General features: G+C 39.2%; 1 protein-coding gene across 2 annotated transcripts in view; it reads left to right on the top strand.

Annotated features, from left to right (window-relative positions):
• cdk16 (cyclin-dependent kinase 16) overlaps window positions 1-26531 on the top strand; it is a 123011-nt gene that overhangs the window by 10620 nt on the left and 85860 nt on the right. Inside the window, exon 2 of one of the 2 annotated variants that reach the window (XM_028813319.2) lies at window positions 5433-5551. The exons of the other annotated variant lie outside the window; for it this stretch is intronic. The gene's annotated coding sequence lies outside the window, so the exon portion shown is untranslated. The remainder of the gene's footprint in view (window positions 1-5432; window positions 5552-26531) is intronic. 2 annotated transcript variants of the gene reach the window in all.

Here is a 26531-nt window from a genome sequence, read left to right as displayed (position 1 = left end):
AGGTAATGATTTCATCTCCCTTGCTCCTTTACCTGACAAGCAACCCCATTTCATCAATGAGTGTGGAAACTTGCTTGTTTTCTTCAAGCAGTCACCTTTATATGTTTCATTGGAATAGCACCAGACAGAGGTTCCAACATCATCTCCTTGGCCAATGCAGATTCATGATTCATCACTGAATATTCCTTTCATCCAATCATCCACAGTCCTTGACTGCTTCTCTTTAGCCCATTCTAACCTTGTTTTCTTCTGTTTAGATGTTAATAATGGTTTATGTTTGGGTTTTCTGTATGTAAATCCCATTGTCTCCAGCCAATTTCTTATAGTTCAGTCACAAACATTGACTTCTATTTCTGTCCATTTGTTTTTCATTGCTTTTGTTGTGCATTTTCTATTTTCCAGGCATATTGCTTTGAGTTTTCTGTCCTGACACTTTGACATCTTCCTTGGTCTACCTGTATGTTTCCCTTTTCAGACTTTCCCATTTTGTTTGTACATGCTCCAATTTTAGACACAGCTGACTAGAAATAGCCAACATCTTTTGCCACACTCCATGTTGAATTTCCTTCTTGAAGGAGTTTTTTAAATCCAATCCATTGTTTCAACTGACAGCTCTCTTATTGGAGCCATGTTTCCTGTCAATCAGCCTGGTGTAACAGCTCATTAAGGTCTGCAAGCACTCGCTTTGAACTGTAGACTAATTGGCAGGGATTTGTTTTAGAAATGTAAATTACCAGGTGATTCCATAATTTTTTCCTCATTGTTGAGTGATTCCATAATTTTTTCCTCCATTTGGTCTGAACAAAAAAGGTGCCCTTAATTACAACAATTTCATTTAACTTTTTTCAGATCTGTTTTACAATGCCAGAATGTTCAGCTGTTAAAATAGTTTTGTGTCATAACTGTGATTTGTTTTTTTTTTAGTAGAGGACAGCACATGGTCCCTGTCTGAGAGCAGTGGGACTGTGTTTCAATTTTACCATGGAACCTGCATTTAGGAGATACTAAGACTTATGGGTGCAGGGGTACTGGTAGCTACTAGAGGGCTTTCTAACAGGGACCCATTGACTCTGAAAGACCCTCTGACAAGAAGAAGAAAACTTGGAGAAAAGCTGATGAAACATTTCACTGGGAGAAGTAAGAGGTCAAGGTTGGGAGAGGGTGTGAGAGTGGAGGTTAAAATGGAGAAAGTTTCGGTGCTACTAAGGAGGTGAGAAAGTGGATAATCCACTCCAGGTGAAAGGCAGAAGCCAATTGCCTGCACTGCCAGCAACCTGAGCAGTAAACATTTTAGAAACAGATCAGGAGATGAGTGTAGTCAAAGACAGAATCCAATCAAAAACCAGGAAATACTAAATCTGTTATCAAAGCTAATACACCAAACAAAAAATGTAGGTTAAGAGGAAATTCCAACAATTTCAAAACCAATAGGACAAGGAAAAACTCTTAGTTTTTGTCCAAGTTTTGGATAACAAGAGATCCATTGCACCAGTATTTAGAGCATTGCATTAACGGTGTCAAATGCTCTGACCTCTGAAAACATGCATACTGGCAAGGGGAAGTCGCATCTTGACGAGGGGTATTCCAAAAATTGTGGCAACTGCAAACAAAACAACACGATGATGTGGCAGTGCTAAATAATACTTATTAAAATATATATGTTTTTTCCAGAGGCAAAAAGTCTTAAATAGCATAAGCCTCCTAATTCTATCTACACTGTCTGTCTGTCTGTCTGTCTGTACTACAAGAGTGAGGCACATGGACTCAGTCCATTCATAAGTTTTGTAAACCCACTTTTTTGATTACAAGGTCTAAATTAAATGTGTCCTGGTGACACTGACTGCAAAGACAAAAACATCCCTTAATAAGATTTCACCCAGTACTAGGCACAGTCATTTATGTAACATTCTCAAACCTGTATAATCTGATTCAAGGTTACAGAGGATAGGAGCCTTTCCTGACAGCACTGCAAGCAAGGTAAGAATTAACGCTGGATAGGGCGTTGTTCTATTACAGTGCCCGCTCTCACAGGCCCTGGAATGGTGCAACAGGAACTACCCCTGCACGTGACAAGGGGCACCAGAGTGAAAAAGATGTGTTGATGATTTGGCAATAAAGTGAAATGCATCCCAAGGACATTTTAGGGACACTTTAGTCTAGCATATGTCAAAGCCTGACTGTCTCACTGAGAGTATAAACTAATACAAATCCTCTGGATTGTGACCTGGAAGAAGAAATATCCCTACTTGGCAGTCCAAAAGAGGAAGAAGGCAACTTGGAGGCAGCAGGGAAGAACCCGTCTTTTAACTGATACCACTGGGCTGTGGGGGCTAAGGTCATTCTCACCTGGGCACACGTAAGAAAAGCAATATCCAGAAGGCACTAATCTTAATTAGCTTCAGACAGGAGGTTATGAAAGTTTAGAGTAGGTTTGAGGAGCCTAATGATAGAAGGAAGAGATGCTAGGCTTGAGAGGGGAAGAGAAATGGAAGGAAAGAGGGAGAGTGGTTTGCCAAAGTTCTTTTTGTTTAGTCAGTACCTTTTTTTTACTTCTGTAGTTACGTGAGATTTATTATTTCAGAATAATCACAGCATTTTTGATACCTTGGGCTCCTTAGCATTTATTGTGGGTGAGGAGAGATGTCAGGAAGTTGATATACTAATTACATTGTCTAACAAGCAAGAAAATTAGTGTTTCTATTTGGTAATCTTATTGGGTATGGCAAAAATCCTTTAATGTGACCTTCTGGATAGGAGGAACTGAAACTAGTGGAAAAACTAATTCAGGCTGGCGTCTTATATCCTATAAAGAGTATTGACAAGAGGATAGGCATACTTATACTGTGTCCTTTAATGAACATGTACACTGACTGTGTGGTCTAGTAGCTAAGGAACTGGAGCATCAACTAAGAGTTTTTAGGTTCAACCCCACCAATTACTCACTGTGTGAACTGAACCTGGGTGATTATGTAGTCTGTCAAATGAGGCACTGAATATGTAAGCCAATTTGAAAAATTGCAAAGAGTGAAAGAAACTGTTTGAAGCAGTTTTTTTGCAAACAAAACATTATATAATGAAAGTTGGACAACTTCTGTATACAGTGATGAAAATGTTATTTAATATTATACTTGTGTAATAGACCTGGGGCCTCATGTATAAACGGTGTGTACGCACAGAAATGTTGCGTACGAATGTTTCCACACTCAAATCGTGATGTATAAAACCTAAACTTGGCGTAAAGCCACGCACATTTCCACGGTACCTCATTCCTTGACGTACGCAATTTCTCTGCTCGGTTTTACAGACTGGCGGCACCCAGAGTCAGAGCAGTGCTACTGTTCCTGTGTGGTTTTTCTTAAATCCACATTCCTGACGCGGCTTTATAAATACACTGAAACTAACTGCATATTGTTTATTAGTGTAATGCTTCTGATTGTAATTAACCTGCAGCAATATAATGGTCCAGGGAATAGCCATAGTATTCCAAATACCATAACTGCTTTAGCGTTGTAACTCTCACTGCATCTTCTTCTTCTTTCAGCTGCTCCCGTTAAGGTTTGCCACAGCAGATCATCTTTTTCCATATTACTCTCACTGCACCACTCAGAGTATTTATATCACTGTATCTGAGTGGGGAATCACAACAGCAGCTGATCGGAAAGAGAATTATCGGTACACAGCATGAAGCAGACGCTGCCTCAGCCACGGCAAAACGCTTTAGAGACTTCCCTGTACGGACTTCGCGGTTTAGAAAAAGTTTCATCCCAAGAACTATAAACGCACTCAGTCAGTCCATCAAGTGCTCCTTGTAGAACTGTTTACTTATAAGTACAATTACCTCACTGTAAACTTGCACTACAGTTATAATATTGCACAACCTGCTCCACTTTATAAAGCGCGTATTTACATATGATGACGATATAATTTTTAAGATGAAATGCAGCAAAATATGTTGATTATATTATACAGATAAAACTTTAACTTCATTTAAGTAATCTGTATTGTTAATAATTAAACATGTGAGGACACAGTGCCGCAGCGCTAGCTAGTTCAGGGATTGTTCCTGCATTGCGTTGTATTCTTGCGCTGACGCAACACTGGAAAGATAGACGGATAGAATAATTAAACATGTACTACGAAGATATTTCAATGTTCCTTAAAAGTTTTGAAGAATCGACGTTCTAAGCTTACAAATGGCTTCACGTCTATTACATAGCTGATTGTGTGGCATTGGGTATTTGGAGAAAGAAAAGTAAGGACAGGAATTGGAGGTTAGTACGTTTGAAAGAGTCAGTACTGCTGTGATAAATTACGTCATTGAAGGTCGCGCATGGCGCAGCAAGCCTCTTGCGTGAGATATGAACAAGCACTGCGCCACCATGTTCCCATGTTTAATAACATGCTTTCATTCCTATCATCATGAAAAAGATATCACGTATACATCTCAGTATTTTAATTATTCAGAGGGCTGTAATATCACGAATGTAATGGATTATGTGTCCTGTCGGAGAAAGAGAAATCCCGTTTAAGAAGCAGGTAGTGATTCACACACAGAGCACAAAGAAGATCAAATACAGAACACAGCATTTAACGTCCTACTTTAGTTACAATGGGATTTGAGAAACTAGTAAATTAAACGATTTTAAGATGAAGTTTATGAAGTTCTACTTTAATGGCAAAATAAACTACGTGATTAAAGTGGAAATTTCGAGATTAAAGTTGACATTTCATGCTTTTTTCCCACTGTGTGCCTGTTTTTTTATCTGTACCCTAATAAGCTTTCGTATGACACTCAGACGGTGGGCTACGACTCGGCTTTTCACGGCGACTTTGATATGTGATTTCTTTTTTATTTATACCACTGTTTAAACCAACAAATAGTATGTTTTTCCTTTGCCTCCTCTTGGTATTCGCTGAAATTCTTATATTTTTCCCCATGCTTTTCCCATTGTCTTTTCTCAGAAGGCTATTTATATCGATTTGCATTTTCAAAGAGGCGTAATTCTGGGAGGAGTTGGGGTGGGACAGAAGGCGCGTGCACGTGCGTTACTTTTCACGCTGATCGGGATTTATGTAGTGGAAGAACGTGAAAGTTTGCATATGTACAGATTCCTGCATCTGGATTTTTCTGTGCGTACACACATTCCCGCTTTTGTGCTAACGCCATGTTATAGTGTGAGTTCTACGCACGGCGTTATACATGAGGCCCCTGGTCTTATACACTCTCAATATGAGGCAAGCATTCTTTTCATGGCCACTGTATGTTGCATCCAAAAAAAGTAATATGTTATTTTCTGTAACAAGCTGCTTTTGTTCCATCTGCTGCCAGGGAATGCAGTTTATTTCTAGAAAAATGGAGTCTACCCCATTATTTTGGATGTTAGGCCACTATCATCCACTAATATTGTGTTCATTTTCTATATTTTATTCAGTATTCCACAGGAAGATCCACAAGCAGAATTTGTATAGATGAGGAATAGGGAGCACCAAAAGACACTATCCCCATCTGGGTGGACTAGAAGATCAATCTTCAAACACATTCAGAGGCTCGGTAAGAACACTTACTGGACTGAGCAGAACTGTGGGTAGGTTGCTGAGATAAAGAAATCATTATCAGTGCAGAAATAGCAATTTTGATTTTGAAAATCACACTTTATAAGCAACAGTATTCAAACAAATAATAATCTGTTAAAATTCCTGTAGCAGAAGGTGACGGAAGAATGGCACAGTGGCACCATATTTAGCACTGCCACCTCCTGGATCTAGCTTCCTGGGTTTGAATAACATGCCTGGACTTTTTTCCATGTGGAGACTGTATGTTCTCTTTGTATACAGTATGGTTTTTCCTCCAGGTTACAGTTTTCCTTTCACATCCCCAGAGATTTGTGTGTGTCAGGCTAACTTTGAATATGAGATGTGTGTGTGAATGTTGGTCATGTTATGGACTGGTGCCCTGTTTTGTGTTGAGGGTTTTAGAAGGTGTCTGAAAGCCTATGATTCATATTTAGGTATCATTCATCCATAGTCATTCTTTTGATTATGTTGCCTGGGTAGAGGGTGGTCTATGTGGACTGCATTTGGGATTATAAGGTGTTTATCATTTTATATTAACACAGATAAAAGACAGCAAAACAGCCATATTTGAATTTCTGTCCTTTAAGTGGATTTGTTTGTATAACAATATTAATATCACCACAGCTTAAAACCTTGAATGAGCCTGATGAACTTTGAATTTTAAATTCTTTCTTGTGCAGCTGAGCACTATCTCTCAGATTGGACTGGCTTTGCTCTTTAGAATCTTCTTGGCAAGGTGGTGATGTGTTGTTGGTGTCTTAATAAATAAGAATTACAAAGGGAATTCAGATTTTAGATTTGATCTTGAGCTAACCACTGAGGCACATCCACTCTTGCCCATCAGCCTCACTAATAAGCTATTAATAAAGTTTTGGAGAAATTAGCTGAATAGGATTGATGAGTTTGTTAGACAAAATGGCCTGCTCTTATCAAATAGTGGAAGTTGCTCTTTCTCCCATTGTCTGTGTGTGTTTTTCCCCTGGGTACTCCCCAAAATTGCTTAAGGTTAACAGAGGAATCAGAATTGTCTCAGTTTTCTTAAGTGTGTGTTTGGACTAGAGTGTATCATAAGATAACTTGCAAGTTGCAATCCATCCATTGTTGGTTTTCCCCTTGACTTTGAATGGGGTCAGTGAGTTAGAAAATGAACAAATGAATATGTATATGACATGCAAGTAAGAATTTCACTGTACACATGACAATACTACTGCCTCTACATATACTCTACACGTGTATCTACAGTAGGGTGCCTTCTTTGATTTTTGATAACTAAAACGAAAGAATGACTTTAAATGATTTTTGTACCCCTTAACTAATTGAATACTTATCTAAAACAAACACACACAGTTTCTATAAAGTTGTAATAGAAAGTCTCGTGTAATAATGTTTCCCATGAAAATATCCACCACATTTTTGTGTTTTTATTATTAAGCAGTCTTCAGAAGCCACAGTCTTTAAATGTTGCTGCAGCAAGCCCAGGTTAGGATGCCAGTTTGTTGCATGGCATGCTTCTGCTAACATGCATACTCCTTGCTCTTACCCTGCAGTCTTTAAGTAAGTCTAATACCTAATCTGTCATACCAGAGACATTTTAAAGTAACTAATTAATCCAAACAGGCATTTCTTTGGTTTTTGAGAGGAGGCTATACTGTCTGAAGGAAACCCAAACAAATATGGGGTGAAGGTGCAAACTCCACACAGATTCTGGCCAGTGAAGAATTTCAAACCAGGAGCTGTAAGGTAGTGTGGCTGCATTCTGCACCAGTGTGCCATGTTTGCCACTACCACCCCCACCTCTCTTGAAAAATGTAATATAGAGGTAAAATGAATGATCTCTGTTATGCTTCCTTTTAATTCAAATGCTTTGGATCAGTAACTTGCATTTAGTTTCAAGCGTGGCTATACATTATATTGCTTTATTAAAGTACAAATCTGCTTTTATAAAAAAAAAAAAAAAAAAAAAGTGTTAGAGAGAGAGGACATGATAAAAAATGTGCTGCACTTCCAATCCTGTTGCCTCTTATTTCAGCAGAGCAATCATGTCTCTGTCAACCAAATCTGCAAGCGAGCTTTGAGCGCTGCATCCCACGGTAGATTCACGTTTGCAGAATAATCTCATTAGTGGATCCTATTAGCTAGAGGAAGCTCCCTGAGTGCTGTTTGGATGATTATTAACATGAATGTAAAATTCTATCCTTAGGCGCTTCCTCTCTTGGTTTTACGTCTGTAAGATTTTGGGAAACTGTGCCCTGGGATTTGCTGTTAATTATCAGTAGTGAAGATTGTTTGCAACACTGACTTGTATTTTCAGATGAAGCAGACCCAGCTTCCTGCTTCAAAGCAGTCTCATGAATAAATATGCACTAATACCACGTTTAGTGCCTGCAAAATAATTAAATAATACCAAGACGGTAGTGGTTCTGCAAATCTGTGACTCATTGGTGTGGTCAAGAGGGCGCCTATTTTAGATATTGCACCATTTACTCCCCCTTCAATTTTCTGCCCCCGCTTATCCCCCAGGTTTGACCTTCTGATGTTCAGATTATTCTAGATGGATAAAAGCTGGCTGAGCACCTGTAATGTATGCCAAAGGTCAGGTCCATGGAGAACTGCACATTGCATAGAAAGAGAATAATATTGTAACCAAATGCCTTAAGACTGTTCTTTTTATTTTATTTTTTGGTATGTTGATTAAATTTGAGCTGATTGTTGTGTTCACATAGTAGACAGCAGTGTCCCATCTGTTTATAGCTAGTATGTTTCAGGGCTGTGAAATTATTACAAAATTATGGCTCTAAAACTTACATTAAAATAAGTAAATACTTAAATATAGTGGAATGTAGCTTTAAAGTTTGTGGTTAGCATGCCTTTGTAGGCTTCATTATTGATTTTTTTTTTTTTTTTTGCTAGCCTGCTACATGTGACTTATGCATTGACGCTCCTCCACAAAATAGGATTTTCTGCGCATGGAAAGTGATATGATCAAAGAGAAAAGTGAAACTGGGACACTTCACATGCCCTTAATGCGTATATGACGGCCATACAAAATGGCACCTGATTATTTAGATAGATAGATAGATAGATAGATACTTTAAACACTTTAAACACACTCGTTACTTTAGTCCCTCACACCCTGTCACCTCCTCTAGCCCTCCTCTCTGCTAAGTGCCTTTCTGATCCTTGGGTGCAAAAGACATTAAGTTACTGCCCATCCATATTTTATATAAATACAGGCATGTTGAGTCTTTTTGTGTTTCAGAAAAGGAGTTACTGAAAGTACTAAAGGGTCTATTGTAATGATCTTTAATTATACCCACCGCATTATATTTTTTAATTGGCATACTCTTTTCATTAAGTTAACTAACCAAGTTTAAAAAAATACACAGGAAAATTGTAGTAGTGTAGATGATAGTTTAAAAAAACAGCTTGTGAAAGGTAAATCAGTTGTGTGGAGCAGCCTGATTTGATAGCTTTGAAGAACAGGCACCGGTAGTCAAAGAATAAAAAAAATACAGGATTAAACTAGATGGGATTTCAGCAAAAATATAACATGTGCAACCTTAATTTTTCATTTTGCCCTTATTTTTGGAATTATATGTTAAACCAGCAGCCCCCAAAAGGCGCATGTTGGTTAAGGTAGCAAAGTATGCATTCCCGACATGGAACATGCTGTTTCAAATGGCAATTTTAAAGCAGTAATAATAATAACTGCTATATTTCTGTTTTCCTTGTGTCTCCCATTATATTTAATGAGAAAGAAAGTCAGCTTTTGTTTGCTGCAATGAATGCTGAACCTAAGATCCCTTTCACTTTCAACAGAAAATCAGGTAACAGGATCAGGAGCAAAATGATACCCCTAGGGCGCTGGAGAAGGTTTTAAAATCTGTTGTTAGAACATACATTAACCAAAAAGCAGAACACTGCACTAGAACAATCAATCTGTCCAGAAATTGTAAAAAGCTGATTGTGGAAGTGACATGCAAAATTCAGAAGTATTGCGATGTAGATAGATAGATAGATAGATAGATAGATACTTTGTAGTGTGCCTGGAGTAACCTGGAGACGAAATTAGTGCGCGGTTCATTAGGTCACATAGTCTGTCGGAAATTAACAACAGGAATAGCAGCCCATGCCAATGATTTTGATTGTACATTTGGCAGATACCTTTTCCATGTCAGTTTACAAGTTCACAAGGTTGGAAACATTGTGGAAATTTAAATGCATGTTTGTTTGTAGGCGATGTAACTTGATCAGGATTACAACACTAAGTCAGAAGTGGGGAACAGAACTGGCAGTGAGTTAAAAAGTCACTGTGAGTTGAAAGTCTGATGCCCTCACCTCAGCACCATATTTGCCATGTGCTGAATGACATTGACTTGACCCTTTTACCTCTTTTGGGACTGGGTCGCCTTTTGTCACGTCTCAAAATGAACAACCATTACTAAGCCAGATCTGATTTAATCTACTTCCTTTAACATACTTATGGCCTTGGGTTGCTTCTTTATGGTGCAGTACCATGAAGTGACACACAATATAAATACTTTGAATAAAACTTGTAGTGGATGCTGTTGGTGGTTTAAATGTTTGCCACTAAAATGACTCCCTTAATTACCCCTAACTTCTAATAAGTCTTTATGTTTAAATGGCTACAATGTTAGATGTTGGTGATGTGTAGACTTGAGCACAAAAACATGCCAATCCGACAACTTCGGCCTCCCCACCTTTGGCATGTTACATAATATTTTCCCAACAGCTTCAAGATTACCTACAATGTTAATTAATGCTGGGGAGCAGCTAGATTAATGAGATTTTTAAATTAAAGTGTACTCATGACTGCTGCCCATCACTTTACTTAATGGGAAACATTTATGTGATGATAAAGTGATGTGGAAAATGGCACTGCTAAAATGAGAAAACCATGCATTACTATAGTAGAAGTGGTGCTGAAAGGGAAATCTGCTAACATTTCATGTAATTATCAAGAATGCAGAGTGGCTATCTAGAGGTGAACATATAGTATCATGGAATATGTAGTGCATCCGGAAAGTATTCACAGTGCATCACTTTTTCCACATTTTGTTATGTTACAGGCTTATTCCAAAATGGATTAAATTCATTTTTTCCCTCAGAATTCTACACACAACACCCCATAATGACAATGTGAAAAAAGTTTACTTGAGATTTTTGCAAGTTTATTAAAAATAAAAAAATTGAGAAAGCACATGTACATAAGTATTCACAGCCTTTGCCATGAAGCTCAAAATTGAGCTCAGGTGTATCCTGTTTCCCCTGATCATCCTTGAGATGTTTCTGCAGCTTAATTGGAGTCCACCTGTGGTAAATTCAGTTGATTGGACATGATTTGGAAAGGCACACGCCTGTCTATATAAGGTCCCACAGTTGACAGTTCATGTCAGAGCACAAACCAAGCATGAAGTCAAAGGAATTGTCTGTAGACCTCCGAGACAGGATTGTCTCGAGGCACAAATCAGGGGAAGGTTACAGAAAAATTTCTGCTGCTTTGAAGGTCCTAATGAGCACAGAGGCCTCCATCATCCGTAAGTGGAAGAAGTTCGAAACCACCAGGACTCTTCCTAGAGTTGGACGGCCATCTAAACTGAGCGATCAGGGGAGAAGGGCCTTAGTCAGGGTGGTGACCAAGAACCCGATGGTCACTCTGTCAGAGCTCCAGAGGTCCTCTGTGGAGAGAGGAGAACCTTCCAGAAGGACAACCATCTCTGCAGCAATCCACCAATCAGGCCTGTATGGTAGAGTGGCCAAACGGAAGCCACTCCTTAGTAAAAGGCACATGGCAGCCCGCCTGGAGTTTGCCAAAAGGCACCTGAAGGATTCTCAGACCATGAGAAGAAAAATTCTCTGGTCTGATGAGACAAAGATTGAACTCTTTGGTGTGAATGCCAGGCGTCACGTTTGGAGGAAACCTGGCACCATCCCTACAGTGAAGCTGGTGGTGGCAGCATCATGCTGTGGGGATGTTTTTCAGAGGCAGGAACTGGGAGACTAGTCAGGATAAAGGGAAAGATGACTGCAGCAATGTACAGAGACATCCTGGATGAAAACCTACTCCAGAGTGCTCTTGACCTCAGACTGGGGCGACGGTTCATCTTTCAGCAGGACAACGACCCTAAGCACACAGCCAAGATATCAAAGGAGTGGCTTCAGGACAACTCTGTGAATGTCCTTGAGTGGCCCAGTCAGAGCTTAGACTTGAATCCGATTGAACATCTCTGGAGAGATCTTAAAATGGCTGTGCACCGATGCTTCCCATCCAACCTGATGGAGCTTAAGAGGTGCTGCAAAGACGAATGGGTGAAACTGGTTAAGGATAGGTGGGCCAAGCTTGTGGCATCATATTCAGAAAGACTTGAGGCTGTAATTGCTGCCAAAGGTGCATCGACAAAGTATTGAGCAAAGACCGTGAATACTTATGTACATGTGATTTCTCGGTTTTTTTATTTTTAATAAATTTGCAAAAACCTCAAGTAAACTTTTTTCACATTGTCATTATGGGGTGTTGTGTGTAGAATTCTGAGGAAAAAAATGAATTTAATCCATTTTGGAATATGGCTGTAACATAAAATGTGGAAAAAGTGATGCGCTGTGAATACTTTCTGGATGCACTATATTTGCCTACCCATGAGTTGTTGCTCTCTGGTTAGACTGCTAGCCTTTTTATACATTTAATGCTTTCCAGACTAAAAAAATGCATTAATATTCACTCTGATTAACTCATGAGATGCAATGCAGCTGTAAAATAAGCATTAAATGTATTACTGAATTATAATGTGTTGTTTTCTGGATGACAACTCTCAGCTCTTCTGGAAATGACCTTTGGCTCCCCACTGCTTAATTGCCATAGATTGCTCCTTGTGCGCCACTCTGTCTCACTGCCAAAAACAAAATAGTCAATGGCTGCGGTGGTATCTCATTTCTAGAGGTTTTAGGGCTGCGTGGCATAATCTTGTGTGTGCCTCCCAGCAGTCATGACATGCTGCTAACACAGTTGTCTATTGTTTTAAAGCCAATGATGATGTGAAGTACATTCATTTGTTGCTGCACTGTGATTGCAAATGTTGGCTTAAGAAATTGCCCCAGTTTAAACAAAATAACAATGTATTGTATCAAGTAAAGTTAAATAGTTTGGCTGCTGTTTTGTTAAACCAGGGTGATATCAATAATCACCGGCTGATTTGATCTGGCATGTTAAAGAAGCACTTGAAGTTGCATGTGTTCTCTATTAGTGACAAATGGATTTGCAGTATTCTTGACAGACAAACAGATAGACAAAGAAGTGCTTTGATAGAACAGACTAACTTGTAACCCAGCTAAATACTTTTGAGCTCATTGATCAGTGCTTCAGCCTGTGCTCCTATATTGGAATGTGGGAAGCCATATAAAAACAAAATCAGCTTTTGGAGGAGAATTCCTTTATTATTTCTAAATGCCAGCCAACACTTACTTATTTTCAAGCTGTAATTGTGGATAAATGTAGACATTGATTGTATTTGGTGTTTCTCCTGTTGCAATTTTGAAAGCTGCGCAGTCAGTCAACACCTTTTTTCACACATTCCATGACTTTATTAAGTCTTTTTATAGTGTAATAGTGATTGGTGTTCTAGAGGCATAATGGTGGACACAGTCTTTATTTCTAGATTTTACTTTTAAAAATTATTGGATAAAATTTAAGACTGTATGGCTGAGCAAATGTTCGCAAGTTTTTCCTGAGATTATGTAATCTTATTCTAGACAACAAGTAGACTTCAGTGTAGAAGCACTGATTGGAGTAATCAGTTAAGTCACACACCATTTTTGTATTGGGTTGTGTGCATTAAAACAACTTGGTCTAAGCAGTACTTGAATATTTCTTTCTCTTCTCTGTAATGCACATCAAGGCCACTGGAGCAAAATTAGAGTCTTTGTGTGCAACCTTCTTATTTGAACTGGCGAGTACACTAGGTACCTGAGGCAAGTTTTCTGTGGCATTATCCTTTCACAGTGCTGGAAGTAATGTGGACACAATATCTCAGGTGACCAAGTCATGGTTTTTGTGTTAAGCAGCCATGTGATGAGAAGAGCACTAGACTGTCACAGCCCACTTTGGGAATGCAACTGACTTCCAGCACTGCAAACATGAAGACAGAGCAGAACTTATCCTGATAATTTTTTCTACAGAGATAGTTGTAGAAACAAAGGTTCTGCATCTCCATGTTATGTATGATACAATGAGGATTTCAAGGAATGAGATTTCCTTTGGTACATTTCCTCTTTATGTGAAGTTTCAAGATTTATTGTCATGATATTCAAAATCAGGAATGCAATAAAAACTAAATTCTTGCTTGAGGTTGATAATCGGTATTCTTGTAAGAAATAATGACGGTCTAAAATTTTCCTGAATCTGACTGGGCAGTTGCATGTTTATATGCACAAATTGATAACCACAAATAACCTAAGATTTAACAGAAGTTCATCATGTCTTAGTGGAATCATTAACACTATAAGAGAGAGGCGCTGAAAGCATATTGAAAGAAGGGGACATATTTGTATTTTTGTCTTGGGTAGGAAGGTAGGTAGGTTGATAGCACCTTTTTTCTCCCCAGATTAAAGTTTGGCTTTGTATAGAAACTCAGTAAGTAGATAAACAAATATTATAATATGACAAAAAGCAAACCTACTCACAAATAAACACCAGAGTGTCTAAAAAGAAATAAACCTTCTGACTTGGTTAAAGATAAAAAGAGAAGCCACAGTCATAGTGAGGCGGTATGCTGGCGTACTGCAGTAGGTATAATGGAGCCACAGTAGTGTTTTTGACACAGTTCTGCTGACAGTACTCAATGCTAATGTGTCAGAGAAAGGGAGTAAGAATTGTTCATAATGCCACTCAGTCGTGTCTTCTTTCTGTCCTTTGCTACTACCTCCAGAGAGCTGAGCGTAGGGCTGTCAAATTACACTAAAATTTGGTATAAATAACAGGCAGGATTAAACTAAATTGAATTATTTTCTCACTTTACAGATTCAACAAAAATATAATATTTGTAACCTTAATTTTTCATTTTGCCTTTGTTTTAAGAATATGTGCCATACCAGCAACCTCCAATAGACACGTATGCGTTGGTTACAAAACAGGATCAGGAACAAAATTATACTTCTAGAGCACTGGAGAAGGCTTTAGAATGTGCTATTAGTACACCCATTATCCAATAAACCAGAGCAGTGTGGTAAAAAGAACCTGTCCTTTTCATAAATTAAAAATTGTAAAAATGCTGTTTGTAGAAGTAATGTGCAAAATATGAAAGTATTGCAGTATAGCGTGTTGGGAGTAACATAAAGCTGAAATTAATGCGAGTATAAAAAAAGAAAAGGGCAAATTTTTTTGCAATCGAATGTCAGCATTTGCCTTTGAAAAAAATTTTTTAAATATAGATTCAAATTATTTTTGAATAGTGCTGTTTATTCAGACAACCGTAGTTGAGAGTGTGTCTCATAACTGAGCCTGCCTTTTTAATTAACTTGTTGATTTAGTAGGCCTATCTTGAGGTGATGTTACTGACCCAGGACATCATAGCAAAGGAAATCACACTGGTCATCAATACAGGTGCTGGTCATAAAATTAGAATATCATGACAAAGTTGATTTATTTCAGTAATTCCATTCAAAAAGTGAAACTTGTATATTAGATTCATTCATTACACACAGACTGATGTATTTCAAATGTTTATTTCTTTTAATGTTGATGATTATAACTGACAACTAATGAAAGTCCCAAATTCAGTATCTCGGAAAATTAGAATATCAATTAAGACCAATGCAAAAAAAAGGATTTTTAGAAATGTTGGCCAACTGAAAGGTATGAACATGAAAAGTTATGAGCATGTACAGCACTCAATATTTAGTTGGGGCTCCTTTGGCCTGGATTACTGCAGCAATGCGGCGTGGCATGGAGTCGATCAGTCTGTGGCACTGTTCAGGTGTTATGAGAGCCCATGTTGCTCTGATAGTGGCCTTCAGCTCTTCTGAATTGTCGGGTGTGGCGTATTGCATCTTCCTCTTCACGATACCCCATAGATTTTCTGTGGGGTTAAGGTCAGGCGAGTTTGCTGGCCAATCAAGAACAGGGATACCATGGTCCTTAAACCAGGTACAGGTAGCTTTGGCACTGTGTGCAGGTGCCAGGTCCTGTTGGAAGATGAAATCTGCATCTCCATAAAGTTCGTCAGCAGCAAGAAGAATGAAGTGCTCTAAAACTTCCTGGTAGACGGCTGCGTTGACCTTGGACCTCAGAAAACACAATGGACCAACACCAGCAGATGACATGGCACCCCAAACCATCACTGACTGTGGAAACTTTACACTGGACCTCAAGCAACATGGATTCTGTGCCTCTCCTCTCTTCCTCCAGACTCTGAGACCTTGATTTCCAAAGGAAATGCAAAATTTACTTTCATCAGAGAACATAACTTTGGACCACTCAGCAGCAGTCCAAAGGCGAGACGCTTCTGACACTGTCTCTTGTTCAAGAGTGGCTTGACACAAGGAATGCGACAGCTTGCATACGTCTGTGCGTGGTGGTTCTTGAAGCACTGACTCCAGCTGCAGTCCATTCTTTGTGAATCTCCCCCACATTTTTGAATGGGTTTTGTTTCACAGTCCTCTCCAGGGTGCGGTTATCCCTATTGCTTATACACTTTTTTCTACCACATCTTGTCCTTCCCTTCGCTTCTCTGTTAATGTGCTTGGACACAGAGCTCTGTGAACAGCCAGCCTCTTTAGCAATGACCTTTTGTGTCTTGCCCTCCTTGTGCAAGGTGTCAATGGTCGACTTTTGGACAACTGTCAAGTCAGCAGTCTTCCCCATGATTGTGTAGCCTACAGAACTACACTGAGAGACCATTTAAGGGCTTTTGCAGGTGTTTTGAGTTAATTAGCTGATTAGAGTGTGGTACCAGGTGTCTTCATTATTGAACCTTTCCACAATATTCTAATTTTCCAAGATACTGAATTTGGGACTTTCATTAGTTGTCAGTTATAATCATCAAAATTAAAAGAAATAAACATTTGATTAAACATCAGTCTGTGTGTAATGAATGAATCTAATATACAAGTTTCACTTTTTGAATTACTGAAATAATTCAACTTTGTCATGATATTCTAATTTTATGACCAGCACCTGTAAGTTCTAGAATTTGTTGAGGATCTCACTACCCAAATTAAAAGAGCACAGCCTTCTAAAAAAGAAGTGTCTGCTGTGGTCTATTTTATATAGATTCTCTGTGTTACGAGACCTGTTCAGCCTGTCATTGATGTGGACCCTCAAGTTACTCGTAGCAATGCACTAACTCTACATCCATTCCCTTAATAGCGACCAGGCATGGACGCTGTTTGGTGTGGTGAATGTCAATAACCACTTCATTGGTTTTGCTGATATTAAGCTACAGGCAGCTCTTTCTGCCACAATACCACTGCAATTAGATGGCATTGCAAGTCTAGAACATAAATCAGATAGGTAAGTAATGAAAGCCGCCTTGTATTATGCAGAATTTCTTAAAGCTGCCTTTAATACCTCATTAAGTGTGCCAAACTTTGCGTTGTAGGTGAATGTGCACTTACTTATACGTTTGGGCACCCTGGTTTAAAATTTCTGTTACTGTGAGCAGAAGATGAACTGATCACCAAAAGGCATAAAGTTAAAGATGACACATTTCTTTTCAGCATTTTATGCAAGATTAGTGTATTGTTTTTGTTTTGTACAATTGTACAGTGAAAAAAGGAAAGGAACAACATGCTAAAGTTTGGGCACCCAAAAATATTTGAGTTCTCAGATAACATTTACCAAGGTCTCTGAACTTAATTAGCTCATTAGGGCTATGGCTTGTTCACAGTCACTGTTGGGAAACACCCAGTGATGCAAATTGCAAACCTGTAAAAATTCTCTTGACACCTCAAACCTAACAATCAGAAGCCATGGGCTCCTCTAAGCAGTTGTATAGCACTCTGAAAAAAAAAAAAAATAATGCTCACAAAGCAGGAGAAGAATACAAGAAGACAGCAAAATGTTCAGGTAGCTGTTTCCTCAGTTTGTAATGTCATTGAGAAATGGCAGTTAACAGGAATGGTGGAGGTCAAGTTGAGCTCTGGAAGACCAAGACAACTTTCTGAAAGAAGATATTATAACTTTCCTAACATTTCTTAATTTAAGTTGCACCTATAGTAAATTAATATTACTATATAATTACCCCCATTGTTGCACTTTCCATGGTACAACTTGCCCAACAAATTCAGTTGTGAAAAAAAAAGAAAAATGATGCCGATTCCATCTGTCTGGTAGTATTTTCTAGATGTCCCTGCACTCCTGAGGTTTTGATTAAATCTTTCAAAACATAAGTGACTTAACTTGCACCATCTGAGCCACCGTAAACATTGTCCTGTCCTTATAAGTAGGACTCTTTACATGCAATACAAATTAAAGAAAACCGTAGAAGAAAACTACCGAAATGCCAGACAAAAAAGTAAACATACCTGGTTTCCTCATCATCTTGACAATTCTAAACGAATTCCACTAATATCTACTCCATGTCTCAGTCAGAAGGAAATCTTCTTATTACACCTGTAGCACTGGCTACCACCTTCAGTCACTGGGAGCTGGACCTCAGAAGTGTTAGATTGTTTAATAAAATGAGGAAGACCAAAGCTGAAGGTATCTAAGGACTTTAGAGAAGTTAGTACACACATACCTTATTGCACATCGCATCGTTCTTGTTGGGGCACTTCATTATTTAAAAATGAAACTGTATTTTCAACTCAAGGGCTATGCCTGAAAAAACAGAAAAGGACATATAAGGACAAAGTGGAGCTAGTCTCCATTAGATGGCCTTTTTTTTTTTTAACCCCCTCTTTCTCTTCAGATTTTGACGGTGGACTTATCCCCTCTAGTAGATTTATACAAGCTGCCAGTGATGAAATGTGATTGTTTCATTGACGACACCACAAGAAGACGGCTAGCACTAAGAAGGCATATCCAAATCTGGCTTATATGCCATCAGCATCACTGTAACCTTTCAGAGCCTGCCAGCTTCCTTGTCAAATGCACTGGCTTTCAGATTTTCACGCTGGCATCTAGGTTTCTTATCAATTTCTGCATCCCTGTTTGTAAGCACACATGACAACTGCTGCAGCTGGGTAATGAGGGCCATCTGCCAATGCTTTGCCTGCCTTCTGTGGAAAGGTAAGCATTGATGTGCATCCAAAAGTCACCCCCTCCCCCAACCTCCATGTCTTTTCAACAAAAGAAATGAGCAATATTCAAAGCAATGCAGCAGTAATTGGACCTGCAGTCTGAATGGGAGAGCATAACGGACTTATCTGGCAAGCAGAAATGCTACAATGCACTATGGCTGCAGTCTAAGCCATACGCTGCCTGCCCGAGACAGCCTGATGTTTCTTTTCTTTTCTTTTTATTCCTGTCTTTTATGACTGGCGCCTTATTGTAGGCTGAGGGGAGAAGGGGGGAGGGTGAATGCGGCCCACTGAGACCAGTTTATCAAGTAGCACTGCAATGTCCGAGTGAGGCCCAGCACATTATTGAAATGGGGATGCCCAGATTATCCTCTGGCCGGAAAGCTTCAGGACTGCAGTGGAGTTATGTAACTGAGAAAGACGTCACAGTTGAGGTCATTAGGAATGACAGCGCAAGACTTGAGTGCCTTCCAGACTTGAGCGCCTGCACACACATGCACACACACACACACACACACACACTCTTTCTTTCAGATGCCAGAACTTGGCTGTTAGTAAAGAATTGTACATATTGACCCTCTTTTGGCCTTTTTTTGCCCTTTTCTTTTTGATGCATCAGCCATTTAGTTTGAGGAGAAACTCCCCAGATAATTTATTGCCCAAAGAACCAAGATGATCCATAAGCCCCGAAAGGGCTTAAACAAGGTCTCATATCTGGTTAAAGGTTTTTCATTTATTATCACAAAATCAAACTCCTAATCAAGTGTTTTGCATTTTTCCTCCATCCCTACAGAAGCAAAGAAAGAGAAAAATGATAAGAACCTTCATTTGAACTTTAAGCCCTCTTGCACTACATGACTTTGCCAGCTACAGTATGTTCAGTCATAGCCTTCATTTACATAATTTTAGTAAGTGACAACTTGTCGTATAGTTTGACATCCCCAGTGACTCAATAACCTGTTTTATTATATCTTAATATGTTGGAGTGTGTGTGTGGGAGTTGACAACTATGGAATGCTCAGCTGGAAGTACAGTGCATACAAAAAAGAAGGAACATGGGTGTTTTGCACTGCGCAAACAGAAAAGAGGCTTGCTTGTCTGATGTCACATATTTGTTATATTTGCACATTATGGATAAAGAAAAAAGATGGGACCAAATTGTGCTTGAACTCTCCATACCTTGAATACATGTGATCACCCACCAGCACATTAATTGGAAGTCAAAATGACGCAAGCTGGTAATACTTTAAAAATTTTGAACTGTGCTAAATGAAAAGTCATGAAGGAGTTGCATAATCCATCATGCTCTGTGATTCCTAGACACGTAATCTGACATATTCAAGGCAACAAGATGCGACAACAGCTGTTATCAAGTGTGACGTGCTTTTTGACTAAAAGTCATGCAATGTGGTGCCAGCCTTAGGGCTGGTTTATTCTTCACGCTCAAAATGCGTACGCGCCCGCATCATGGCTGCCACGCGTTCCCAGCGTTCATTTCACGTGTCCTCTGAGCAGGTCCTCAGTAATTAACGCGACACGTGCGTGAGTTGCAATACCAGCAAAAAGTCGGGGGGCGCAGTGTGCTAAAAGTTGGAACGTTACGTTCAGAGCCTCTGTTTACTATCTACATGTGACAGAAAGCCTCTATGCGGATCCCACGGGATCGATGTGCGTGCTTTGATGTTTGATGAATTGTTCGATGTGGAGAAGCAAAATGCCGATGTACAGATGCATTCGTGGTGCTTTTATATTCAAGCGTCACATATTCCCGATCGTAATGACACGATACATTTTAAAAGTCTCACATACCATCTTTTGTGCCGTCTTTTTTTTTTTTTTTTTTTTGCAACTTCACAATTGCAACATAATTCACAGTGCTGTATTTGAGCCACAGAGAAAAAAAATTAAGGACATGGTAAAAAGGTGTATTTTGTGATTAAAGTGGAAATTTCGGCTTTAATCTCGAAATGTCCACTTTAACCTCATAGTTTACTTTATTATTAAAGCAGACCGTCGTAAATGTCATCCCAGTTTTTAATTGCTACGAGCTTCTTGGACCTGACAGCAGTGGCAAGCAGCAATAGATCACCACACAGAACACATTAAATGTATGATATTCCAACTCTCTGCAAATTTAGAATCTTTAGATTTATACTTGATACCACTTTCATGATGAAATGCAATAAATATGTATGTTACATTTTACAGATAAATTGTTAATTTCATTTAAATAACGAATACTGTTAATAATTACACACATGGGGTGACACGGTGGCGGAGCGGTAGCACTGCTGTCTCACAGGGAGTCACGTGGCTGGTACAGGGAGTCACTTCACCAGTATTCCCTGCTTGGAGTTTACATGTTTTCCTGCTGGGTTTCCACACTGTGCTCTGGTTTCCTTCCAAATACATGCAGATTTGGGGATTTGGTGCCACTAAAATGACTCTAGTGTATGTGTGTGCTTGTATTCACCTTGCGATACCCCATCCAGGGATTGTTTCTGCCTAATGCTTGCTGGAATGGACACATCCGTGGATTGACGTATTTAATCATTAAACATCCTTTTCAGAGATATTGCGGTAAGGTGTCATTGGAATTTAATGGGTGTTCCATACAAGTCGAAACACAGAGATGCCGAACCTGTTCTCACCGTGATAATATCTCGCACTGCCACCTGGTGGATTCCTCCAGATTTACGTAAAGTACATGCGCAAGTATAAACAGTACAACGCTGCCCATTGGGCCCAAAACCAGTCCAGACTTGGTGCCAAAGATCTTTGCAGATGCATGGTGTTTTCCTTTTTGTTACCAGTACACCAAGCACATATGGCATGTCTAGGTTGCCACCATGTTCAAATATCCAATTATCCAACTAACCATGTTTAAATATCCAATTTCTCACTGCATGATAAAAAGAGAAGTGACTTGGGGCTTGCCACCAATATTATTTTTGAAAGCAGGTTGGGATGTCCACTCTGACTTGACCAGACAGAATGTTACTGAAACCCTTTGTCCTTTCCCTTTATATTACAAAACCAGATGGAGCTAAAAGCAGACAGCTGAATTCCAGTGTTGTAAGTGGACCCCGAGTTGTTTAGGTAGCTGAAGAACAGGGTGCAGTCAGATGATTAATTTAAAAATGTATAAAATCAGAATCCTTTTTTTCCCCCTCCTAAAATAGCCTTTTTTAATGTGTATTTTATGCTGTGCTTCACAGTGCATATTTTTTTGCAATTAGCTGTCTAGCAGTTGAGTCAAGGGCTTGCATTATGAAGGACTTGCTGTATCATTAAGAGGCAAAGAAAAGGACTCAGATTTTTTTTTTATTTGGCAAACAACAAAGCATCTGCTCAATTTATTAATATCACCGCTTGAAATGTATTGCAACTGAAAAGTGAAATTCTAACTAGAGGCGTGATTTTCTTTCTTTTTTTTTTTTTCAATCAAGATGTAGGAAAGCTCCCCCTGTGAATTCAGTCATTAAACAAGCACTGACAGTTGCCTGCCACACTATGAAAAAGTAATATATTTACCCAAAGATACAGACATTTTTTTAAATAGAAGTGCACGCATGCTCTGCATCTGCTAAGCTTACAGATACTGGCACATACACTTCACTCAAATTGCCCTTAAAATGCAAATCTTTGAAGCTTTATTTAAACCCTTTTCTTTCTGAGTCAGTGAATGACGGCAGATAAAGAAAAATCTGTTTGCCTGGAAAACAAATCCTCCCCATTGTAAAATATAGCTGTGGTCAGGCAACCTCAGTGACGCCAGCTATAGAGTTGACGCAAGTCTGTTGCAAGAAATGCACTTGTTTGAAAAAGGTGAAATGATTCAGCCTTTGGTTTTTATTTACTCTCTTATTATAAAAGAATTAAGGAGGAAAAAGAAAATGTCTCGGGCTGGGCTTCACTGTGATGTGGCACTTACAACTAGTGCGGCTCAGTGTTTAAGTTTCCTAGTTTTGCCTTCTGTGTCAAATCTGCCTGATGTTCTTGCCATGTTTCCTACCTCAGTCTCTTCCTACAGGCCAGTTTGTAACGTGTGTTTTTGTGACTTAACCTGTTTTCGTGTTCTACAAGGAGCAGCTGAGAACACTTCAGAATCCCCTGTGGCTGCAATTGTAGTAATGGGTTGCTGTTGTAATGTTGAGCCTGGCGAACAATTTTGACTCCTCGTAAAATTTTGATGCAGGTTTGGTTCCTGATCGGTTTGAGGTCTGTGTGGAGTTTTCATTTTCTTTGCTGTATTCTTAAGGAATTCCTTGTTGGGCTGGTGTCTTCCAACAGTCTAATGACATGGCTGAGTGGAAGGGTGTGTGACAAAGTATACCCCAGGTGTGACCGGCATCCCATTCTTGGGTTTAGTTCTGCTTTGTTCCAGTAACTGTGCTAAATGTATTAACAGCAAGTATTGGTTCAGAAAGTGAATGAGTGGCAAGGTTACAATGATGTCTGGTAACATTACATATTTCAGAGCCTAACATTAGGACACATTGACGGAAACACATTTATAATTTAACACACGTCTTTGACATTTTTGGGGAGTGAAACAGAAAAAGCAGAAATTAGGAAAATAAATAAAAGCAACACAAGCATGCAAAGTCTAACAAACAAGAGGAGACAATTCAGTCCATCAACCGTGTTTGCTTAGCTAATAGCTAAGTTATTCCAAGGGTAAGTTAAGTGTCCTCCATCAACACACTTTATAAAAGTTGTTGAGGTGTAGGTGTGATCCTGATTCTCTTTCCCGTTGCCACAAGTATGAATAAATACCTCCTTGATATCGTCATAAATGCACTTATTCTTCATTTTGACAGTTGTTCTTAAGTATATGGTACACTATTTAAGTAAAGCAATTTTTTATTGTTGCTTTTGACAGTTTTCAAGCCCTGGATTAGATCTCTACACAGGCATTTCTCCTCAGCACTAAGGAGTAAGACATGACCTTTAGTGCCATTGCCAAGACATGAGCGCTGCACCACCGTAACACCTATTAAAGCCTCAGCTCTGACAATGAATGGAGGGATAGTTTATATGGCATGATTTAAATCCAGTATGGCAAGGAAAGAGATATAACGTAGGCTTCCCGGTGTTATCTAGAAGCTTTATAAAAGACCTACTGCATGAATGAACAGTACTTGTAGACAGTGGAGCCCCTGACTAACAAGCATCAGAGCAAAACCTGTGGTGGCCTGTTAAATAGAGATATGACTCACAAATTTAGTCAAAACCTAAAATTAGAAAAGGATTTCAACATGGTTTCAATCCAGTCTTTTGGAGCTATAAGGCAGCAGCACTAAGCACTGTGCCACAAGGTCATCCCTTCATTTTTCATATGAGACCTTTTAGGAGATACTGCTATTTCTACTATTGCTTTACTATACTACCTCCCCACTGACTCTGTCGGAGTGATTCAGAGTTAGGTAGCTGTCTGTGTTTTTCTTTTTTCCCCCTAGTTTCTCTGGTTTCCTTCCATACTCTTGACATCAATCTGTTATGCAGACTGGGATCTTTAAATTTATGAATGTGGGGCTCTGTTTATGCAAACCCATGGCCAAACAGAATAATGTGCCTGTGGAAAATTAATATTGTGCCTTTCAAAAGTGTACAGTCCCCTTGGAAATAATTGCTATTTTCTGGATTTCACAAGATGCAAATCCATATCCTTGTAATAAGTATTTTTAATAATAAAATAATATTATAATTCATTACATTTATATAGCACTTTTCTTACTACTCATTGCCAACTGAAGTATTCTAGCATTTTATTTTTAAAGCCAAATTGAATAATTTGCCAAAAGTATATTTCTAAAAAATAAAAACTGGAAAAAAGCTGCTTGCATAAATATTCAAACCCTTCCAAAATGTTCCAAAAGTTTAAAGTAGCAACGTGTGCCTAAACAAACCACATTTGTCTCTCATTTGGACCTAATTGAATAGTTAGTGAGCAATTACAGTAAAGGTCACATTTTCTGGGTATAAAAATCATTTTGTGTTAGGGTACATTAGCCAGACTGTGGACCTACTGAGCACTACTGGTTCCGTCATCAGGAAGTGGAATGTGTATCACAGTACTCAGCTGCTGTGTAAAGGAAGCCTTCCATCAAAACTTTGTGCCCAAGCAAGACACAAATTGGTAAGGGAAGCAACATAAAAGCCAGCCAGCACTCTGAATGAACTGAGAAAGTCAGTTGCTGATACTGAGGTACATCTGCATTTACAATATCAAGAGGCAGGTTGGCAAGAAAGAAACCATTACTAATATTATCCATAAAATGATACGTAGCACTCACCACTATGCTTTTGAAGGACACAACTGGAATGTGAGAAAAGGTTTTATGGTCAGAGGAAGCCAAGATAGAGCTTTCTGGCCAAAATTCAAGGTGCTATATATGGTACAGACCCAACATTGCCCAAAACACACCATGCATCAGTGAAGTATGATGGTGGCAGCACAATGCTGTGGGGATGAGTTTCATCTGTAGAGACCGTGAATCTTGTTACAGCTAATGGAAAAATGAATGAAACTAAATACAGTGGAACCTCGGTTTGCGAGCATAATTCGTTCCGGAAACGTGCTTGCAGTCCAAAGCACTCGTATATCAAAGTGAATTTCCCCATAAGAAATAATGGAAATTAAGATGATTCGTTCCACAACCCAAAACTATTCATATAAAAACGATTAATACAAAATATAAAATAAAAATACGTAAAACAAATTAACCTGCACTTTACCTTTGAAAAGAATCATGGCTGGTGTGAGTGAGTTTCTAAACTCTTGTGGGATTCCACCCAACGGGACGACACGCGGAAGAGCGTCCCAAAGCAGTCGCACTCTCCCAGCACTGTAGCATTTCGCTGTAAAAGCGAATCTGAAAAGATCGTGGACATGCTATAAGCACCTGCCGTCGATGGGTGAAACAAGGAACCTTATAAATGCGCAGGGCACAGTACTACTTGGCCACGACCCTGCCTGACTGCTGTGTCTGTGTATAGGAGAGTGGCAGATCCCGCTACAATAAATAACCGCGTTGTTGCTGTTTCAATCTGAATAAAGCTGGTGTTGCTAAAGTACTGAGACTCAGCTTTGTGTTTTGGGGTGCAAGACGGGGACGCACGCGCGTGCACACACACACACACAGTCACAATGCTGTAGTAAACAGTGTACGCTCGTACGGATGTTGACTATATGAGTGAGGCATGCCGACTCAGACGGAGAATAGGAGACGATTGCCCTCAATCCCGCAGCGAGAGAGAGAAGAACCATCAGCTCAGTTGTGATCACATGACACTCAGCAGACAAAGCGTATACATACTACTCGTATTGCAAGACCTCGCTCATTTATCAAGTCAAAATTTATTAAAAATTTTAGCTCGTCTTGCAAAACACTCGTAAACCAAGTTACTCGCAAACCGTGGTTCCACTGTACAATGAAATATTGGGAGAGAATCTGTACTAGTCAGCAGAGAAGCTGAGGCCCAGGAGATGGTTCAGTTTACAGCAAGACCACAATACTAAACACAAGGCATGGGTAACACTGGAGTGGCTCAACAACAAAAATAAGTAAATTTAAAAAAAAAAAGTCTTACAGTGTCTTAGTCAAAATTGTGAGGACAAATAAATAAATACATTCTCAACCTCACTGAGAATCTGGCACACTCTTTCAACATGCTAGTCCAGAGGTTCTATCCAACAT

Source organism: Erpetoichthys calabaricus, chromosome 11, assembly GCF_900747795.2.
Source record: "Erpetoichthys calabaricus chromosome 11, fErpCal1.3, whole genome shotgun sequence".
Classification (NCBI taxonomy): domain Eukaryota; kingdom Metazoa; phylum Chordata; class Cladistia; order Polypteriformes; family Polypteridae; genus Erpetoichthys; species Erpetoichthys calabaricus.
Note: the sequence above shows the minus strand (reverse complement) of the source record. Positions and strands in the feature narration are given on the sequence as shown.